General features: G+C 34.4%; 1 long non-coding RNA gene and 1 pseudogene across 2 annotated transcripts in view; both read right to left on the reverse strand.

The window, feature by feature from the left end:
• Positions 1 to 24,173, reverse strand: part of LOC107195323 — a 435,673-nt gene that overhangs the window by 89,295 nt on the left and 322,205 nt on the right. The window lies entirely within an intron of this gene.
• On the reverse strand, positions 19,980 to 20,095 carry LOC112475708 (annotated as a pseudogene).

Raw genomic sequence — 24,173 nt, forward strand, 5'->3', positions numbered from 1 at the left:
CAGGGTTATTTTGTTGTTGTAGTGGTGGTGGTTACTTGTTTCTATCCCCCCCACCCCTGCTTCTACTGCCACTGCTGCTATGGACAGCAGGGGCTCCTATATATTAACCCCTTATCAGATACATGATGTGCAAATATTTTCTTCCATTCTATAGGCTGTCAAAATTTTGTTGATTGTTTTCTTTCCTGTGTGGAAAATTTTTGTTTGATGTACCACTTGTTTATATTTCTTTTTGTTGCTTGAACTTTGGTATGATATCCAAGAAATCATTGCCGAGACCAATGTCATGATGCTTTTCCTCTATGTTTTCTCCTAGGAGTTTTATAGTTTCATTTGTTAAGTTTGAGTCTTGAATCTATTTTAATTTTTGTGTAGGGTATAAGATAGGGGTCTAATTTCGTTCTTTGGTATCTGGGTTTCATTTGCCCAATGCAGTTTGTGGAACAGGCTACTTTTTTCTATTGTGTATTCAACGAACGAATTGGCTATATATGCATGGGTTTATTTCTAGTCTATCTATTCTGTTCTACTGGTCTGTTTTTATGTCAGTACTATACTGCTTTAATTCCTATAGCTTTATAATATATTTTGATATCTGAAAATGTGATGCCTTCATCTTTGTTCTTTCTCAAGAATGCTTTGGCTATTTGGGGTATTTCGTGGTTCCATATGAACTTTAGTATTTTTCTCTGTTATAAAAAAATGCCATTGGGATTTTGATAGGGACTGCAATGAATCTGTAGATCCCTTTGGGAAATATGGACATTTCAAGAATATTAAACCTCCAATACATGAGCATGGGATATCTTTCTATTTATTTGTGTCTTCTTTAACTTATTTTATCAATATTTTGTAGTTTTCAGTGTACAAGACTTTTATCACTTTGGTTAAGTTTATTTCTAAATATTTTATTCTTTTCGATGCTGTTATAAATGAGATTGTTTTCTTCATATCTACAACTGTGTTTGCTTTCTTTCTGTGAACAATCTCTTTTATCAGCAGAGCTCACTCTGACCAATAACAAACTAAGCCAGGTGGTAAGTGGCAAAATAAAAATGCCTATTTTTAATGTATTAATCTTCAATTTTCTTAAGGGGAACGAGTATCTATTGAATACCCACTGAGTGGTAGGTACAGCACTAGACTCTTACATATCTTAATCCATTGGATCCTAGGTCTTCTCTGAAATATGTAATATTGAACTCAAAAGTAATCAAATTCATATTTAGAGAGGTTAAGTAGCTTGCTCACATTCACTTACTTTGAGAGTGGCAAGGCCAGAATTAAACTCGTCTATTTGATTTTAAAGCCCAAGCTCTTTCCACAAATCTATACTGTTATAAAATTAAAGTATAAGCCTTGCTTAGCTAATTCTATCTATGTTGTATATCAGAAACGTTTTCTGATATATGCTAAACACTTATCAGATAAAAGGTAATTTGTTTTTAGTGCTTCTCAAGGATAGCTATAGAGTTAACATTTCTTGGAATAAAGTTCTGTTTTCTGGCAGTCTTGTTAAGGGGCTTATAAAGTAGGAAATCATTTTTTTTTTCTACGTTAGGGGGTGTCTGGTCAGTCTGTACCCAAAGGATTCTCTGATTATTTTCTATTGGTACTTTCTCTTTAGATCGTGGGGTTAGACATGACCTTGGAGGCAAAAGGTCTTCTGCTCATTTTACGGATAAGCATTCCAGAGAAATCTCTAGGAAGGTCGAATGAGTTGGTTAAGATCACATGGCACACAGTGGCAGAGCTAGGAATGACATTTAAGTTTTCTGACTAAATCCAATGCCGTCTTCCTAGTGAAATTGCCACTTTCTGAACAAGGGCTCACATTCTTGTTGTACAAAGTCAATCTGATCATTTTTCTTTCAGGTAAACAACTTCTGTGGATTAAATACTTCCCACATAGCCACCAGTTACTCTGTTTTTCTTACTAGTAGATACCCTTTATCACATATTCTAGTCAAAATTCTGACATGAATTGCATACATGAGCCATCTAAACACATACTGTCTCTCTGAATATTTGCCTGGCTAGATGTTAGAAACTAAATTTCTTGAGAAATTGCTCTTTAATTATACTGCAGACACTCAAACACTCATAATATTTATGAAGGCTCATTAAACATGAGCTGATTATTCTGTTTTCTTGACATTCTTTATTAGGACTAAAGAACCTCATAAAAAATCTTTTTAAAAGCAAACCAAAATTAAGTCAATGCATCCATTACACATGGCCTATTGACACCCTTGGGACATGAGAAAAGATGTAAAGGCATTGGTTTACACAATTATCAAGATCTTGCCTATGCCTTTGCTAATTAGAGAATAAGACTTTTCTACTAAAAGCAAAACAAACAAAATCTCTCACCATCCCAGACAATTATGTTGGCCAAATACATTAAGGCTTAGTTGAAGGCAAAAATGCATACACAATGCAGCCAGAATTAAGAGTCTACCAAGTACTGGAGTTATACCATGATGTATGGTCTTTGAATCACACTTCAGACAATCAGTTAAGAAAGGAAATGTAGATGTAGGATTCTATAAGGCACAAACAATCCTGGACTATTAAATTCCTTTAAAAAATGATCTCAGCACAGCTGAGCTATAGAGTGAAAGCGAGTTGATTTATGTTGAAATCAATTACTGAGTGACAATTCTGAAGACCCTGAGGACTCTGTAGGTTGCATATTAGTGGGGTTTTATCTAATTTTGGGGGCCAGAATATTTCTGTTCACTTCATCATTTTTTCTTGCCATCCCCAAAGAGATCAAAATAAGTGCCACTTACTGAGAACTAACAGATAGCTTCCCCAGGTGGCAATGTTTTAATTAGAGAGATAAAAAGAAAAGGCCACACTCTGCTGTTCAATGAAGAGAGTCCTTTGTAAAAGCCTTAAAAAAGCAAGAGACAGATTTTTATTTGATAATGAGAAACAAAATGTGTAAAAAAGAAATTGGAAAAAAGACTAGCGATACAGTGGTACAAGATGGCTCTTCTTCCTTTTCTTTTTTTTTTTGGTAAATAACTTATGAGGAAATTAGCATGTTTTAAAAGCAGATTTACTTTGACAACATGGAAAAGTATCAGAACCTTGTGGAAATGCTTAGATTGATAAATAGGGTACGAAAACTGACCTCTCTGTGGCTTGAAACGTTTACTTCTGTTGCTATTCTTTTCTTTGATTTTCCAATTTTTTTGATTACTGTATTTCTGCTGAAAAGAACTCTGCAGAAAAATATTTAAAGCCATGTAGTTTATAAGAAGGGGTGCATTATTTTGATATCTGGATTGTTCAAAGACACTAACTTACTATATTTTAGTTGTATTATTTTAATTATGTCAACGAAAGTGACTGGAACTACAAAGGAACATTTTCCTAAGCCAATTTTGTACAAAATAATTTTTAAATAACATTTATAGCAATTTTTATAAAAATAAAAGTTTACATTTAAATTCCTAACCCAGTTTTAATCATGCAATTGCTAACTTTTAACTACATATATGACTATCTGAAAAACATATAAAAAAGAAAAATTTCTCCTGACATCCGTGATGAAAGGTCAGAAAACTTAATTTTTCCCCACTCACTGAAATTGAAGGAAATTAAAAAGAACAATCGACCTTTTCTTTTTCTATTCTCTCTTACAAATATAAAACACTGTCAATCTTATTTCAATAAGTAGCATTAAGGCAAAGCAACTAAACAGAAAAATGAATTGCATTTATTCAGTTGATTTCTTTAGACTGTAACCCTGGACTAGGATCTGGATGGTTTATAACAAGAAGCCAAGTCTGCTCTGTCCTTCCATTTAATTTTACAGAAAACTAGAACAATGGTAACGTGTCATCACTGAGGGCACACTGTGCAAGATTTATCTTCCTATGTTAAAACAAATCATTAGATTTATCTTTTTTGGTATCATAGGTCTTCATTGAGTCAAATAAACCATATTTTGTTTACTACGCTAGAAAGATATAAATGCTAAATACTGTTTAACTTTATTTTATGAGAGTGAATATTATATTCTTCTTTCCAGTGACCTTTTATTGCCTTGTGAATAAAGAAATAATTTGCTAGACAGAAATAGCAGCAAGAGAGTGATGGAATTTATAAGCAGACCAACTCTCCTAAAACTGAGAGATAAACAACTGTTTCAGAATAAAAATACAGAATTTTTCTGTACCCCATTCTCAAAACTTTTACCAACTTTATATTGTATAGTAAATAATACACAAGGTTTAAAAGGTAGACAACTCATCAATCTTTTGTAAGGGAAAAATAAATTCAAAACTAGTGATAGATAGGATACTTTGTCAAACTCTTAAGCATTTGCTCTTTTAAAAATATCAAAAAGGAAGCATAGAAGAACAGGTAAGTAGAGAGCCTTTTACAAGAGAAAAAAACAAATAATAACCCAGTAATTCTAAAAGAAAAGAGCATGGCATAGTGGTCAAGACTGTGGTTTCTGAAACTTTATAGAACACTTGATAGTGGTGTGATACAGGGCAGGTCACTTGCTTTCTGAACCTCTGTTTCCCCTAGTATAAAGTGGAGATCATAATCATATCAGTTCCTGTCTTATAGCAGTGGTAAGATAATGAAATGATATGAGATGTAAAACACCTTGCATTGTACCTAGTACATTTTAAGCACTTGATAAATGTTAGTCATTATTATTAATTTTAATTAGCGGAATTTTCTTACCAATCAATCGTGGTTGCACATGTTAAAATTATGGCCACCCAGCAAAAATGTTCAAAACTCAGCCTATCAATCCATTTTCCAATCTCTCTTAAAATGTTCTGGACAATCTCTTTCTGAGATTTCCTGGTCTTGATATTGTATCAGAATACTGTAGTCAGAGAGAAACTTGAAAATCAAGTATTCAGAGATTCTGCTTAAGATGGAGAAAGCTGAAGAGAATATTGCGACCACCTTACAATAAGAAAAAGATGGCTAGTCTATGAAATCAATGTTTTTTGAATGTATTAGAGAGTTGAGGTCACAGGGAACACCTCACGCAGAAGGCAGAACAGAAACATTAATAAAAAAATATTCTAAAAAATACAGCCATTATCCTAAGCATGAAATGTCACTAGAAGAATATGAATCCGGGGGTACACTAAAGATGACCATAGCAAAAACAATAAACCAAATCCAGGTCAAGTCATGGCTACACTGGTCCAATCCCCATACTGATAACCTACCAAATGAAGATGTGTGCCAATTTCCAGGCATAAATACTATTTCTTCAGACCCTACTGTTCAATAAAAGATGCCTAGCACTGAAACAAGGATTATGAGAAACATAAAGAGGCAATAAAAAGTAACTTGATGTCAAGGAAATCAATAGAACCAGACTCCAATATGACCCAGATGTTGGCACTGTCATATAAGGAATTTAAAATAACTATAATTAAAGTATAAATATGATTAATAATGGAAAAAGTGGACAACATATGTGAATAGATGGGAAATATCTACAGAGGGAGAAAAAGTATAAGAAAAAATTAAATGAAAATGTAAAAATAAGGTACACAATAACAAGAATAAAATAGGCCTTAAATGGGTTCATTTAAATCAAAGAAGTTGACACAGGTGAGGAAATAATTTGTGAATTCAACATAGATCAATAGAAATTTCCCTAACCAACCAACTAACCAACCAAACAAAAACCTAAACAGAACATCCAATATCTGTGGGTCAATATCAAACAGTCTAACATATATGAAACTGGAATCTCAGAAAAAAAAAATGGGGAAAAAAATTAAAGAAATAGTGGCTGAGAATTTTTCAGAATTAAGGAAAGATACCAAAACATTTCCAAAGTTCTCAGAGGAAATCAACCAGGGCAAATACCAAAAAAGAACACCAGATGACTAAAGTGCTAAAAACAAAGACAAAGTCTTGAAACTATCTGGAAAAAAGACATATTACATCCAGAGAAACAAAGTTAAGAATTACATCAGACTTATAAATAAGAAACAATGAAAGGTAAGAAACAGTTTATTGAGATCTTTAAAGGTGAAATGTAAACAAAAAAGTCAACCTCAATTTATATACCCAATGAAAATCTCTTTCAGTGATGAAAGGGAAATAAATAAGTCTTTAGACAAATCAAAACTGAAAATATTAATAACCAGAATGCATGTGCTACAAGAAATGTTAAAGGAATTTCTTTAAGCAGAGGGAATATGATATCAGACAGAAACTAAGATCTACAGGAAGAAATAAAGAGTGCTGAAAATGATATGAATATATGTATATAATTTATTATCTTCTTACTTAAATTGCTCCAATATAAAAACTGTCTAAAATAAAAGTAGAAGTAATGCTGTGTGTTAGTATTCTGTGTATTGTATATAGCAAACTTAAAATCTATACGGCAACCATAGCATAAAAGATGGAAGTTAATAACTGGGAGTACACTATTGCAAGATCATTACAATACATGTTGAATTGTATATTACTGAAGGTAGGCTGTGATTAAAGATGTATATGTAAACTCTAGGGAAATAATGAATGTCTTTTTAAAGAATCTATTAAGTGATAAGCTAATAGTGGAGATAAAAATGGAATCACAAAGTACTCTATCCAATAGAAGGCAGAAAAACGGGGAAAAAAATACCAAAGAACAGATGGAACAAATAGAAATTAATTAGAAAGATGATCCATTTTTATTAATAATATCAATAATTATATATAAATAGTATATTTATATTTAATAGCCATTAAAAACAGAGCTTGTCTATCTAGATTAAAAATTAAATGACCCAACGGCATACCATCAATAAGAAACCCACTATAATTTATACATAATTTATAATTTAAAATAAAAGACTCAGCTGTATACTATCTATAACACACTATAAATATAAGTATGTAGATAAATGAAAAGAAAAAGAATGGTAAGAAATGAACCATTCAAACAAAAACCAAATAAACTAATTACACTGATATTATAAAAAGTTGATTTTATAATAAGGAATATTATGAGAGTTAAAGAGTAAAGTTATTTAACAATAAAGGACCAGTGTATCAAGGAAATATAATAATCCAATATGTGTATGCACCTAACAGTAGTGCTTAAAAATACATGAGGCAAATATTTAAAACTGATAAAAGAAATAGACAAGGCCATAATTATAATGGGAGACTATGTTTCTCTCTCATTAATAAAACAAGAAGGCAGGAAATCAGTAAAGATATGGAAGATGTCAACAACAGTTGAACCAATTTGATTTAACTGACATTTATAGAACTCGCCACTCAATAATAACAGAATAAATATTCTTCTCAAGTGCCCATAGAACTTTAACTAAGATATTCTAGACCATAAAAGGAAATAGGAAATTTAAAAGAATAGAAATCCTGCAAAGTATTTTCTTTAACCATAAAAATGAAATTAGAAATTGATAACAGGAAGATATTAAAAAATCTTCAAATACCTTATTTCAAGACTTTTAAATTATAAAGATATAGAAATCAAGACATTGTGGTATGGATGGAAGAATAAATACATAGTTCAGCGGAAGAGAACAGAACCACACATAAATACTCAATTGATTTTTAACAAAAGGGAAATGGCAATTCAATGGAGAAAGAATATTTAGTGTAACAAATGGTACTGAAACAACTGGATATCCATATGAATAAAAGTAACATATTCTGCACCAAATACAAAAATTAACTCAAAAATAGATCATAAGCCTGAATGTAAAATATAAAATTATAAAACCCAGAGGAAAAGATAAGAATAAATCTTTGTGACTTTGCATTTGATGACGCTATCTTGGGTATGAAACCAAAACACAATACATATAATACATATAAAAATGGTAAAATGACTTTCATCAAATTAAGAATAAAAATGAAAGTCAGAGAGAACAAATTGTTGGTTGCCAGATATGAGGGGCATGGGCAAAATGGGTGACAGAGTCCAAAGGTAGAAACTTCCAGCTATAAGTAAATAAGTTATGGAGATATAATGTACAACATGAAAACTATAGTTAATGATACAGTATTGCATATCGAAAGTTGCTAAGAGAATAAATATTAACAGTTCTTATCACAAAAAAAAATTCTGTAAATATGTATGGTGATGGATATTAGCTAGACTTACTGTGGTGATCATTTCACAATATATACAAATATTACATTGCACACCTGAAACTCAACTGTTGTATCTCAATTATATCTCAATAATAAAAAAAAGAATTTCTTTTCTTTGAAAGTCACTGTTAGAGAATAGAAAGATAAATCAGAAATTGAGGAAAACTATTTAAAAAACACATTTTTGATAAAGAACTTTCTAGCATGTAAAAGAACTCCCTAAACTCAATAATATGAAAACAATCAACGCAATTAAAAACAGTCAGAGGTTTTGGAAAAACTCACTTCATCAAAAACACATATGAAGAATAAGATTACTGAAATGGAAGACAGGTCAGTAGAAAATATACAAACTGAGACACACACACACAAATAAAAAACAGGAAAGAACATAAGACACATGTAAGGCATAGGAAAACTTCTTTAAAATTGTGTAACTGAAGTCTTAAAAGAAGAAAAGAGAAAACATGGCTAAGGGTTTTTTAAAGATACAATAGCAAGTATTTTCCAGTGCTGATTAAAAACATCAACCCACAGATTCTAGATCTGTATGCCTCGATTAGGGTAAATATAAAGAATATCACATGTAAGAACATTAGTCAAACTGCTGAAAATCAAAGACAGAGAAATCTTCATGTTATAGAAAAATAACACATTAACTTTAGAGAGCAATTATAAGACTTAATCTGGTTTTTCCAACAAATTATATAGATGCCAGAGAAAAAAACAATGTTATCTTTAAAATGATGAGAGAAAAACTGCAAACTTTGAATTTTATAACCAGAGGAAAAAAATCTCTTTAATAATGATCGTATTTTTAAACAAAAGTGAGAAAAACTTTCACCAGTTGACCTACACTAAAATAATTCTAAGAGAGGTTCAATGGAAGTGAGATGATACCAGACAGAAATGTAATAATGAATGAAGAACCTTGAAAAAGGAAAAACGTATATAAATATAAATGATTATTGATCATATAAAACAACGGATACTATCTTGGGTGTTTAAGGTATGTGTGGTGCAGCTAAAGAAACCATCAAAGTGAACCAAACAAAGAAACCAAATAAAGTGAAAAGACAACCTATGGAATAAGAAAAACACATTTGCAAACCATATATCTGATAAGGGATTAATAGCCAAAATATATAAAGAACTTATACAACTCAATAGAAACAATCATCATCAGCAGCATCATCCAATTAAAAAATGGACAAGGATCTGACCAGACATTTCTTTTTTTCCAAAGAAGACATACAAATGGCCAACAGGTAAATGAAAAAAATGCTCAACATCACTATTCATTAGGGAAATGCAAATTAAAACCACAAATCATACCTGTTAGAATGGCCACCATCAAAAAGACAGGAGATAACAAATGCTGACATGACCGGAAAAAAGGGAAGATAACAAATGCTGACATGAATGTGGAAAAAGGGAACCCGTATGCAGTTGGTGAACTGTAAATTGGTACGGCCACTATGGAAAACAGTAGAGAGGTCTCTTAAAAAATTAAATATGGAACTACTGTATGATCCGGTAATTCCACTTCTGGGAATATGTCCAAAAGGAAACAAAAACACTACTTTGAAAAGATATCTGTACTCTCATATTCATTACAGCATTATTTAAAAGAATTAAGACAGGGAAATAACCTAATGGATCTAAGAGTCATTGATGAATGAATGGATAAAGAAATTGTGGTGTATAGAATATACAATGGAATATTATTTGGCCATAAAATGTGAGGAAATCTTACCATTTGCAACAACACGGATGGACCCTGAGAAAATTATGTTAAGTGAAATAAGATAAATACTATATGATATCACCTATATGTGGAATCTAAAACCAAACAAAATACCAAACTCGGAGAAAAAGAGATCAGATATGTGGTTACCAGAAGCTGTGGGGTGAAGGAAAGGAGAAATGGAGGAGGTAGTAAAAAGGTACAAACTTCCAGTTATAAGTACTAAGGATGTAACATACAACATCATGACTATAGCTAATAGTGCTGTATGATATACAGAAAAGTTATCAAGAGGCTAGATCTTAAGAGCTCTCATCACAAAGGGAAATTTTTTCTTTTTTTATTATATCTATATGAGATAATAAATGTTAACTAAATCTATGGTGGTAAACATTTCACAATATGTGTAAATCAAACCATCATGCTATGTATCTTAAAATTATATAGTGATATATTTCAATTATTTCTCAATAAAACTGGAAGAAATATGTGTAAAATTAACCTGTATTATGACAATGATACAAAGATGTAAGAGGGTAAATAAAGTTGATATGGTCTAGAATTATCTTGGCAACTCTTGGTAATAATTTTCATAAGATTTTATTAAGTAAAATATCCACGTTGTAAGTTATAAGGCAACCATTAAAGGAACAGGAAAATAGTGTAGAGTGAACTAGTTAATAGAAGGAAAAATCAAATAATAAAGACACTTATTAATAAAACAGAAGAGAAAATAAAACAAAGAAGAATATAAAATAGGAAGGGGTGAAGAGGGAAAACATTTTAGGGTGTAGTTTAAAAACAAATAGAGTTGTAATTCATTAAGTGTACATGAGCTATGTAATCCAATTTGAACACTAAGGTGGATAGATTGGTTACAAAATCTAAATTTAATGTAAGCTGCTTATAAGAAACATATCCTAAATAAAATAACACAAAAACATTGGGGGGAAAATAATAATATTAATTATACAAACATTAATCAAAAGATAGTTTCTCTAGCCATAGTAATAACTGTCATAGAAAACTAAAGCAAATCTAGAAATAAATAGGAATATTTCATAAAAATTATGGGTTTCAATGCACAGTGTATTTAATATAATTCTAAATCTGTATATACCCATTAGGTAACTTTAAAAATCAAAACTGTACAGACCTAAAGGAGAGATATTATAAATTCACAATTATAATGTGACATTAATCTATCTTCACCAATAGCTGACAGAATAAGCAGAAACAAATTTGACAGACCTGGAGCAATGACTGCTTGTTGCTAAGTTTTCTCTACAGAAGTTAAGAAAAGAGTGTCTTTGCATTTTCTCTCTGACTGCGGCAGCCAAGATTGAATGGGGGAATGAGTACAGGAATCACAAAAACATCAAGGGGAGAGATAATCTTTGCAACTCAGATATAACATGTAAATGATGAAGAGCCTGTTTTCGTCCCCAAAAGGAATCTAAAATTTGAGTTTATGTGAAAATATGAACAACACTATACACTGTATAAAATCATGGGGGCGGGGGAGGGGTTCCAGAAAGGAAGATTTGATAAATTTTTAAATTTGTCACATGTTCTTTAATCGGAGAATAATTAAGCTAGAAAATGATGTCAAAACAACTAAGAAATATCAAAGCTATTTAGATATCAAACAATACACTTCTAAACAACTCAAGAACAAAAAAAAAGTGGAACTTAAAAAAGATTTGGAATAAAATGATTTTCAAACCATGGGATATAGGGAAATCAGTACCTACAGGGAAATTTATAATCTTAAATGTATTTGCTAGAAAGAATTTAGGCTAAACACGAGTTAACTCAACTTCTGTCTTAAGAAAGTAAAAAAAAAAAAAAGAAAGAAAAAAGAATCCTACAAACAAACCCAAACAAAACAGAAAGAGGTAAATAAAAATAACAGCAAAAATCGAAACAATAAAAAACAAAGAAATTAAACAAAACCTAAAGTTGATTCTCCGAAAATATCAATGAGAAAAAAATCACAAATTATCATATCAGGAAAGAAAAACTAGACATTTCTCCAGACATAAATTTCATTAGAAGGATAATGGGAAGACACAAGCAACTAACTTCATGACAATGAATTTAAGAATTTAGATGAAATTGAAAAATTTCTAGGAAAATAGTAGAAATAGAAACTTTGAGTAGTTCTTTTTATACTAAATATACTGAATGATTTAAAACAGTCTCACAAGGGAAACTCCACAACCAGATGGCTTTATCGGTGAGTTATTCCACATATTTAAGAAGAAAACGCGCATCGTCATATACAAACTCTTGCACAACACAGAAAGAAGAAACACTTGCCAATTCTTTTTATGAAGCCAGAGTAAACTTGATAGAAAACCCAATGAAGACATTATGAGAAAGTGAAAGTTAAGGCTAATCCATTCCATGACATTAGATGCAAAAAAAATGAAATAAAATATTAGTACATTTAATACAGAGATATAGATAATACAACAGTTCCAACTGAGTCTAATTTAAGGAATGCAAGGTGGCTTACCACTTGATAATTTAGTTGATCACCTGAACTGAGAGAAAGAAGAATACGATCAGCTTGAAAGACGACAAAGCATTTGACAAACTTCAATGCTCATTCATGATAGAAATTCTTGGCAAACCAAGAACAAAAGGAAAACTACTATATCAATAAAGAGTAACTACAAATAAAACCAATAAAAAACTGCATGTTTAATGATAAAATACGGAAAGCTTTTCTTCTGAAATCAAGAAGAGAAAAAGTCTCTTTCAATATTCCAATATTATACTGGACATCTTAGCCAATACAGTAAGGCAAGACAAATATTAAAATGATTCAAAAAGAAGAGGAAAAAAATCATTATTTTCAGATTACACTTTTGTGCCTACAGACAAATTACTGGAATTAATAAACAAATATATAAAAATCACTATGCATATGGTTAAAATACAAGAATAAACTGTATATCACTGACAAATACAAGAATAAACTGTATATCACTGACAAATTTTCTATATATCACTGACAAATTTTGAAAGTAAATTTACAAAATGGTAAGAATTTACAATAGCATCCAAACCATCAAATTGGAATAAATCTAACAAGCGATGTCAAAACATTATACTTTACTATACACTAAAAGCTAACAGAATGTTATTATGAGGGTTAAACAAGACCCAAGAAAATGAAAAAATATGCCATGCTTGTGGATCTGAAGATTCAACACTGGAAAGATATTGACCATCTCTGAAATGTTCCATAAATTTCATAAATTAAATGCATTATCAATAAGAATCTAACCAGTTTGTGGGAACTGAAAAGCTAATTATACAATTTATATTTTATAACTAGAGAAAATGATTTAATCAAAGGTCCAAGGATAGAGAAATCTTCATGAAGAATATGTAACTGAAAGATGTATACTGCTAGCTGTCAATACCTGTCATACATATGACACAGGTGGTATTACCAAGTGGTACTAAAGAATAACAAAAAAATAAAAAATTGTTTAAAAAAATAGAAGAGATGTTTAGACAGAGAAATAGTTCTTAAACAAGATTGAAACATTGTGCTGAGTGAAGTAAGTCAGACAAAGATAAATACCATATGATTTCACTTATATGCAGAATCTAAGGAACAAAAAGAACGAACTAATCAAAAACGGACTCAAGAATATAATGGACAATTTGGTGATGGACAAAGGGGAGGGGTTTGGGGGGTTGGGAGAACGGTGTGAAGAGTTAAAGAAGTACAAATTAGTAGCTGATAGTTAGTCACGGGGATGGGGAGCACGGCAAAGGGAATGCAGTTAGCATTAATATGATGGCTAGGTGGAGGGCCAGGGGAGGGAGGGAGCAATTAGGGGGATCGTTTTATGGACTATATAGATGTCTAACCAATGTACTGTATATGTGAAACTAATTAAAATAAATAAGTAAATAAAATTTAAAGTAAAAAAAAATTGTAAAGAAAAGAAAAATTGTAAAAAATCTGGCCTCACTAAATATTTTTTATACAATGAAGGATGATGTCATATACCATTTTTAAAATAAGATAAACTGTAGAAATGTATTTGCATATAAGCAAAAGAAGACATACAGAATATTTAATAAATCATATAAATGAATAAGAATAAAATAACTCAAAAGAAAAATAACCAACTGATAAGCTTGAGTCATATATAGAAAATCTAAATAGTAAATTCATGAAAAGATGATTAATCTCATCAGGATCCATGCACATGTAATTTGAAGCAACAATCAGAATTTTACATTCATCAAATTAGCAAAAATTAAAAATCCTGATAGTATCAAAAGTTGGCAAAAACATGTGGAGCAGATATTGTGTTTTTATCCATTGCTTTAGAGGGCAAATTGGCAAAAATTTCCAGGAAAGTTGAGGATGCTCATGCTCAGTAATCTCACTTCCAGATGCACAACGTTTATAACAGGTACACAAAGAGTTGTGTGTTGTTCAATATATACTGTATTTATGAGAAGCCGGGAACGATATACATCAATACAGTAATGGATAAATGTAATGTATCGTTCAGTGAAAGCGATACATTAATTAAAATGAATGATGTGGCATAATCATTCAGTGAAAGCGATACATTAATTAAAATGAATGAACCATCAAGGACTAGTCTCAAAAGCATAACATTAGGTGATAAAACAAGTTGCAAAAGGGTGAATGCACAGTACACCATTTGTAAGATTTTTTAAAAATCCATAAAACGACGCCATATGTTGTAAATGTATCCACATTTATTCACAGTATAGAAATGGCTGGGAATGGTATTTTCCAATTTCAGAACAGTTTGACTTCAAGAAGGGTGACAAGGGAAATAGATAGCAGTGATGGCAACAGAGGTAAGGGTTCAATTTTCAATGTTTTACGTTATCGACATGTAAAACAATATTTGCAATATCTGGGTGGTATTCACGGATGTTTCTGACCTTTATCTTTGCATTTTTCTTTAAATTTGAAACATTTTGTACGCAAAAAGGAAATGTTAGAGAGTTGGTGAACCTTCTCCGGGATAACAGCGTCTCAAATGGAGAGATGGGAAACAGTTAAGGAAACCGAGCTAGTAAAATTGGTAAGTCTTGGTAGCTGATTAGCTAATAAGAGAGAATAGGGGATGGGAGGAGGGGGAGAGAGAGGGATGGATCGGAGGTAAAACTAAAGCGTAAATGTTAGTTGTGGGGACGTGTGGGAGTTGGGGCGGGGTGGGGATGGGTAGGGTAGGGGGCCATGTGGGCGACAGTGGTGTTATTAACATAAGAGAACAGGGGGCAGGAGGCTCAGGAAGGAGAGAATGAGTTCAACTTTTAAAGAGCAAGTTGGAAATATTGATGTCATCCAGTTATAGCTGTAGTTGAAACTGGTCACACTAGGAAGAAAAATTAAGGATGAGGCTATAGTGCTTGAGAGCGAAAAAAAAAAAAAAAACCCCTAACAACTGAACCAGGAGTTAGCGAAGTTTCCAAGGACATGGGGGTTATGAGAAAGGAAGAAAGAAAAAAAAAAATACAAGAGCGAAATGCTTGGCATCACCTCTACGTTGTAGTATGGGCCTATAAAGAGCTGCCAGGGCAGAGGGCTTACGGACAGAGAGACAATCAGGAGAGGGCTGGCCTCAAGGCCAGTGGGAAAGAGAACTTGACAAAGAAGAAGGGGTGGTTGTCAGCGTAAAATGTTAGGGAGCAGTGACAGAGGCCCCGAATGGAGGCAAAGCTGTTGTGTTTAACAACGAGGCGGTCACTGATGGCCTTAGGAGGAGGAGGAGGACAGAGATGATGGTGGCTATCGGGGTGACTGGCTACTAAACGCACGCAGAGAGGATCGGGGGCAAAAATGAGTCCCTGCTTCCTGGGCTGTGTGTCAGCTGCCATCACCCTTTCTGCCCATTCTGGTCGCCTCTCCTGAGATCTGTGTTTTTCCCAACTCAGTGAGCGCTCGCCCAGCTGCTGCCAGCCCTTCACCTTGCTTCCGTGGGTCTTTGCTGAAGGGAGCTGGAGAACGGCCTCAAATGAAACTGTTTACCCCAGCCCTGCATAAATAAATGTCACTTCACTATTCCCTGCATCTGCATCATTGCTCCCCTATATTTCGCTCATCTTGTTTATCCTTGAAGCTGTCCTCAAACATTTCCCAGTCTCCTGAATTGCTTACAAATGGATGAATATTTGAAAAAAAAAAAAATGTAATTGCTGTTGTTTGTTATTTTGTCCTGCCACTGTGCTTCCTTACACCATCTGCACCGGGGGTGGACTTGTTTAAAAAAGAAAAAAACACACACCCAGAAAGGACAGTCTCATGAATGTGAGCCCTAAAGAAAGAAGGAAGTCCTCAGTCTCTCCCCAGAAAAGATCTTTCCAGTTTCCTGGCCGAATATGCAGCCAAGCTGTAGCTAAATCTGGGAAGCTGATCGAGTCAACTGTGAGCCCCTCACAATTGTGTTCCATGACACATGGTCTGTTGGTTGCTTTAAATGAACATCCCAGGAATAATCGCAACGGATACCTGTAATGGTACCGTGCGCTTTTCACATTACTTCCACATGCGAGGGACCATTTCATCCTCCCAGTAACTTTGTGAAGTTCTGAGGCGCTGAGAGGCTACATGATCGAGGTGAAAAGCAGGGCAAGCCCCTGACGGGGCCGGGTCTTTTGATTCTCCACCCGGTGCTTTGTACCACTCTGGGTCATCTTCGATAGATGCCACAGCTGAGACCTGACATAGGTACCTTTGAGACAGCAATGAGACAGAAGGAAGTAAAAAGGTAAATGGGCATCCTACGTTGACAGATATAGGATCGATTCACCACTTCTTTGTGCGCAAGGTGGAATCAAGTGTTATCCACCAGTGTTCCTTTCGAGGACGGCATGGTGCTTGTTGGAGCAAATTAACAAGTCTATTGTGCAGGAAGCCTGGAGCACAACGCAGCTCCGAGAGGCTAGGAGAGGAACACTGTGACTGGGTCAGGCGGAAAGAGCAAGAAAGAAGGAAAAAATCGTAAGGGGCAGAGTCAAAAAGGCAGAAACATCCACTTTTCATATTATGACCTCTCCCTGACACCAAATATTATGACCTCCGCCCGCCAAATCTACAGTTAAATTATGAAGCACGTGGAATGGCTAGGGTTTGTGGACAATGGTGGATATTCTGTGTCCAGATTTAGGAGGATGGAGCCACCTGAGGTCAGAGAGAAGAGTGAAAGTTCAATCAGGATGCCAGAAACCTTGTGGGTAGGGCTCCGGACTGTCACAGGCTCTGGATCTGGGATTAAAGCCAAGTTCAGCCACATTTCTGAAGGGCAGGAGGCCTCAGCAGGCATCTGTCTGGGTTACTTTAGAAATCAGGGAGAATTGCTAAATGCATTTATTTGCATATCTTTGATCCTGTGTCTAATTAAATACACAAAGAAAAATACATACGTGTGATTTTATGTGCATATGATCAAAATAATTGATTAATCAGGAAACTGTGTCCGAGACAGAGAATTTCAGTTTAAGTGAGGAAGAACATTATGCTTTTCATTGCATTCTCTCACAAAGGCAACTCTGGCTAAGAATGAGTGGATGCTCACTGAAGAATTTTAAGAAGATGTTGGTACTATCAGTTGAGGACGCTGCAGAGGCAATCTTTTCACTGCTAGAATGTCGGTTCCCATCAACTCTAAAATTTACTCTTAATTATTATTATTCATTGGAATAGAAAAAACAAGGGATATGAAGCCATCAGAGATATCACCTAAGGTAATTTCCCAATCTTAACAACAAAAGACAAACATAGCAGAGAATTAAAATGTAATCTGGCCTTAAGCTTCGATTTCTGACAAGGCTGCTTACTTTTTTCACTGAGTTGCCCAATACTAGCTTGATCCCAAATCTATTTAGTCTTTGATTCATTTGGATTTTGAAAGAAAGGGCTACAGAAGGTTCAATACTCTCATAAGGTCCATTTCAGATCTTTGATTTGATCTAACATTAAAGTTAGATCAAGCTACAGAAGGTTCAATACTCTCATAAGGTCTATTTCAGATCTTTGATTTCACATTAAAGTTAGATCTTTCCTCTTCCTCATTATCGTCAAAAAAAAAAAAAATGAGAGAGACATGAGTCAAGATTTCACTGCAAGAGAGATATTGTACAAAGGTGTTTCTATTCCTGGAAATCTTTAGGATAAAAACAAAACGAAAAAATCCCAACGACGACAAAAACAAGAAAACCCTTCTAGTTTTGTCTGTCAACACTGAGCAGGAAAATTGAGCCCAGCGAAAAGAATTTCCAGGTGAAGGCGGCAAACGGGCAGAAACGGGCAGGACACAGCCTATGGAAATGGCGGAGTCACAGAATTTAAATGTCACGTTGAGAAAATCATCAGCTGAAACTATCTGGGACAGGAAGGAAGCAAGCTGTAGGCAGAACTGACCCCTGAGGTGGAGGAACTGAGAGAGGGAGGGAAGAAAAACGTTTGGAATATGAAAGGGTACTGGGGGAGGGGAGGGGTGGGGGTGATGAAAGGTGTATTGGTCCCTTTTGCTGTTGCAACCAATAACCACGAACCTACTGGCTTAAAGTAAACAAACTCACTATCTTACAGTTCTGGAGGACAGAAGTCTCAAGTCGGTTTCAGTGGGCCTCGGTCAGAGTACTGGCAAGGCTGTGTTCCTCTGGGAAGCTCTTGGGGAAAATGCGCTTCCTGCTTTTTGCAGCTTCTACTGTTCCTTGGCTCATGCGCGCATCACTTCGCCTCTGCTGTTATGGCCACACTGCCTTCTCTGACACTAGCCTTTTCACATCCCACTTAGGAGAAAACTCCCATGGTTACATTAGACTCACCAGGCAAATCTCATCTGAAGATGTTTAATTTAATCACTTCCACAAAGTCCTTTTTACTATATAAGGTATACGTATTAACAAATTTCTGGGATTAGAGATTGGACATCTTGGTGGGGGGTGGGGGAGGCAGGGGCTGATTCAGCTTACTACGGAAAGTGTCCACAAAAATATCAAAAATGCTGTGATCACAGTTAAGTGTGTGAATCACCATTTTAGTGCACAAGGAACAACCAGCCCTATTGTCCTGAAAACCTTCCTATAGGGTGACTAGTTGATGTCAATACACAGTGGTAGAATGCCTGCTTTGTGCAAGGGGCAGTGTTAGGGATTTGGAGGGAGACAGACTTTTGATCCTAGCAATGGGGTAAATATCTTATGCTTTCTTTCATCACTTTGCTATTAGGCCTTTCTTGTTCTTCTCCTGAAAACTATTTAGCTTCTGGTTCCATACTTAAACATTTACTCCCTTCACTTCAGGAAGCTTTACAGAGCCATTATGTTCCCTGGTGAGACAGGATATGCCCTGACCTCACTTCTTTCAGGAGGCGGGAAGGGACAGACTCCGAGATAACCACTAGTAAAGTTGGAGAGTGTCTGAACCATCCCTATTCCACCTAATGACTATCTTACTCATTTGAAGCATTGTGGAGAGAGGGCAAAGACAGAGATGCCAAAGACAACTGCAGGCGTGATCACCTTCGAGTGCAAAGCAGCCTACTTCCCCACGGCTTAGCACGGTAAACCTCTGGGATTTTCCATTTTTCATTTTTTGCTTTATATAAACTATATAGTTTACGATGATGTTGTAGAAGGCTTATAAGTTAATGATTATTTAATCGCTTTGGTAGATTGTTCTTTTTAGTTTTAAAATATGCCCCCTCTATCATTATTAATGATTTCTATTTTAAATTACATTTTGTTCCTCATATTTCTATACTAGCATGCTTTTAAAAAATATAACCATGGTACAAAAGAAAATGGTGACAAAATACTTTGCCATAAATTGAAAAATACTTATATAAACAATTGCTTCTATAAAGAAGCAACTGAGTGTTAAAAGCAGCAATATGAGTGTTAAAAAGAATTAGAAATGAATGATAAATAAAGGAGACAGGAAAAGGGTACTCAAAATTGCAGTCCCTGAAGAGAATCAAAATGATGACCGAAATAACAGAATAAAAGATTTAAAGTTAAACTTTCATAAACTGCAATAAGTAAGACTTAAATCTACATTTTATTTATTATTATTTATTATTATTATTTATGCCTACAGCACCTGGTCTTCCTAGATGGTCTCCTATCCAAGTACTAACCAGGCCCAACCTTGCTTAGCTTCCGAGATCAGACATTGGGCTAGTTCAGGGTGGCATGGCTATAGACCATGGACCGTGGCTCCACTGGGGTGCGAACCAAGGACTTTCTACGGGTAAAGCAGCCGTGCTAAACGCTACACTATGGAACCATAGCCCTTGAATCTACATTTTAGATGTGTACATTGTCTTGTAAAATTGTCTCAACTTGCAACATCGTTACATACCACCAAAAAGTAATTGAACTTTAAAGCTAAAGAAAATCTTTTTAAGTATCCAAAGGAGCAGGTCGATGTGAGGCAGGATGGCCATATAACTTAACGTCCACATTAGGGCACTTCTGACAGTAAAAGGGAGCAAGACAGATGCTAAATGCACTGAGATGTTGAGGTAGGCAAATGGACAAACCAGGACCTACAATCACCCTACTTTAAGAGAAAAACGCTGCGCTGCTATCAGGTTTCTGGACAGCAACATTTAACTTTTAAAGAAAGTAGAGCAAAATTCAAGATTTTTTAAAATAAAAGTCATCAAGTTGATATCTACAAAGTTATTTAAGTACACAGACAAGGAGCATCAAACATGCTAGAATTTTTCAAGGAATATTCTTTCTCCAAATGCTTCTTGAATAAAATATCAGAGGATGACTTCAGCCAAGTAAGAGATAATATACAGAACTTAACTAGCTGAAACGGAATGGCGGACAGAAGAAGAAATATACTGATTTGAATAACGTTTATGGCATAAGACTAAAGATATTATATAAAAGAGCAACTAAATAACTTTTAGAATGAAGTAATAACCTTATAAATAAGAAGGACGAAACGTCAACGAAGCAAGGAATAAACGATAAAACTTGTTTAAAAATTATTAAAGAACTCTTCAAAATGAGTAAGAAAAATCAAGGACCCCACAGGACAATGAACAGATGATATCAATGGGGTTCACAGAAAAAGAAATTCTTTTATACCTAAGAGAAATTAAAATTATAACTACCCTGAGATACCATTTTCATCTACCTTGTGGGCAAAAATTTTAAAGTTTCATCATATTTTCTATGGTGAAACTCTAGGGAGACACTTAAAAATAGACTTTATGTTTTAGAGAAGTTTCAGATTCACAGAAAAATAGGGCAAAAAATGACAGAGTTCCCATATTCCCTTTGCCCCTACACATGCACAGACACCCCACTGACCGCATCCTACACCAGAGAGGTCCCTTTGTTACGGTAAACTCCATAAATGCATTATTATCACCAAAGTCGACAGTTTACATTAGAGTTCATTCTCGTGCGTTCCATGGGTTTTGAAAAATGTGTAACAACACGTATCTGCCATTAGCAGACAGAATAGTTTCACTGCCCTAAAAATCCTGTGTTCTGCCTATTCATCTTTCCCTCCTCCAAATCCCTGGCAACCACTGATCTTGTCCCCGTCTCCACAGTTTTGCTGTGTCCAGAATGTCATATAATTGGAATCACACTGTATGCGGCCGTTTCGGACAGGCTTCTTTCACTTAGTAATGTGCTTCTCAAGGTCCTCCATGTTTGTTTTTTATGGCTTCATAGTTCATTTCTTTTGGGGAGACAGGTTTTTTAGGGGAGTGTGGTTGCAACACTTGTAGAAGACAGTTCAGCATGCCTAACAAATGTATAAATGCGTAAACAATTTAATTGAGCTTGAACTGTGCGTTCATACTAGGGAGACTGTATGTGCCAGGCTAAGTCATCTAAGTAGTGGGAGGCATGGAGATTTAGCAGTATGGAAGTGATATAATTAAATTTACATTTTAGAAGAGTCAGAGTAACTTTATAGGAGATATCTTAGTATTTACATAAAATATTGAATGTAAGAAGTAGAAGGCTGATAATGGGAACTAAAAAGGTGATTAACAATAAAAAAAACTCTAAAGAAAAAAACAATGGAATCTGGATGGAAACATCTGGACGTCTCAGGATTTATTCATTTATTTATATTTAACAAAAAAATTACTGAATATCGATCATGTGCCAGCCTATAAAATGAATATTTGCATACCGGGCTTGGAACTAAGCAAAAGAAAAAGTGTACATATGTTGCAGATAAAGGTCTAAATCTCAGAGGAGAGGTTTACTTATGATAAACCTAAAAATTTTGAGAGTCATCCTTAAGGAGAAAACGGCTGAAGCAACGAGGATGGAGTAGTTTATTCTTTTGTACACCTAGGGACAGGATCGAAGGTAGAGGATATCCAAGAACTGAACTGTAGGGACTTTTTACAATTATAGGTTAGAAAAAGAGATGCAAATAGGAAGAGACTCAGTAATGTGCATAGCCATGGAAATAAAATGTGGAGAACATTCAAGAATGAGACGATGATCGAAAATATCAAAACCCATAGAGAAGTCACTAAGAAGAGGTCATTTAATTTGATGTGAAGCATGGAAGCAGAATTACAAAGACCTACTAAGTAACGGATATTGAGAAAATGTGAGTAGTGGATAAAAATTACGAATTTGAGATCGACTAAAAGAATCGTAAGGAAGTTAACAAGAGGAAGAAACTTCAAAATATTTTTAAGATAAGCAGAAAATTGTGCATGTATGCAGACACTGTGGAAGGTATCAGTAAAGAGAGAGAGATTTAAGATTAAAGAGAGAGCAAGGTATAATCATTGCATCAAGATCCATGGGAGATCAAGTGCATTTTGATCTAAAAATATGTGTGAAATCAAATAACATACTCTTTAGGGAAGGAACTGGCCTTGGAAATAAGGGGAGAGATGAAAAAATGTGATTATAAATCCACAGTGGTGCAGGGCTTATTTATTTAAGAGATTCAGATGAAATGAGAAATAAAGTTGCAAAATAAAGTTGAAAGCTTCTACTAGAGGGTCTGTTCCTTGTGTCCAAAGGTTCCAGAACATCAAGCATTTGAACTACAAGGAAACGCACTCATATAGCTCTACTTGAAATCATGGCGAGACATCCCATCAAACCAGTAACTCCTCTAATATAGACATAGCTCAGTCAGGCAGTGTTGGGCATTTCGGTGATGAGAATGTGAGAAATCCACCCAATATGCACCACTCTTTAGATAAACTACATTATAAGCTATTTTTTGCATAGAATGACAGAGCAATCCCATCATCCGGGGAAGCATATCTGCTGCTCTCTTTAATCGATTTGGTTGCATCACGCACTGGCATTCCGTTTCCATGTACACTGTGGGCTGAGTCGCATGCATGGGTATGGTAGACAGAGCGTGCACGTCTACCTGTTACATGGTAACTTCCACTTTCAAAGCAGGAGTGAACCCTGTCCGATCATGACTCTGATGATTAATAATTATTCACTAAGTCTCGTCAGTTGATGCGTGATAAGAATATGGGCAGGTACACAGTTTGCAGGTATGATGACTATGGTTTACATTCTAAAGCCAACACGGTTAAGTATGGGAAACTTCATCTATCATTCTTCCACTCTTTTAGTGGGAAAAATGACCCCCAGCTTGAAATTGCTCTCACAATAAAAGGAGTTAACTTTGCTAGTCAACAATTCATGTAAACAGAAGGCCTTTCTGGCATGGTGGTATTAAGTGGCCACCTACAGAAATTCATGACATCTGTCCAATAACCCACATAATGTCATATTCTATTATTTTCTTTTTCAGGAATCCCAAAGGCAAAGTTCTATTTTTAATTGGATGCCAGTTTTTTAGCCACTGAGTTTTAGAACCCACAATATTAGAAATTTTTTATGCTTTAGGGCTGAATTAAAGACTTCTTAATTTCAAGGGCCCCAAATCAATGTACTTGGTAGGGTAATAGTTTACCTACAGTTGTAGAGTTAGAGTTTGTAGAATAAATTACGTTTATGAAGTATCTCATTTTTGAACCCTAATAAATAACTTCAGTAAGCTTTAAAGTATCAATTTTGCTAAAAGCATGTAATTACTTATAATATGAATGGCAACCTTCATATCTAAGGTAAAAACAAAATCAGAAATCACTGTAAGTTATCTTAATGAAGATTGAGTTAACACATAGACTTTTACTTCATCAATGCTCCTCCAGGCCTATCTCAAACTTATATACACTTTGTTCTCGGTTCAAATTTCCTATATCTATATTTCTTTTTCTTTTTTTTTTTTCCAATAAACAATATTCTA

The sequence above is a fragment of the Pteropus alecto genome, unplaced genomic scaffold (assembly GCF_000325575.1).
Source record: "Pteropus alecto unplaced genomic scaffold, ASM32557v1 scaffold11, whole genome shotgun sequence".
NCBI lineage: Eukaryota > Metazoa > Chordata > Mammalia > Chiroptera > Pteropodidae > Pteropus > Pteropus alecto.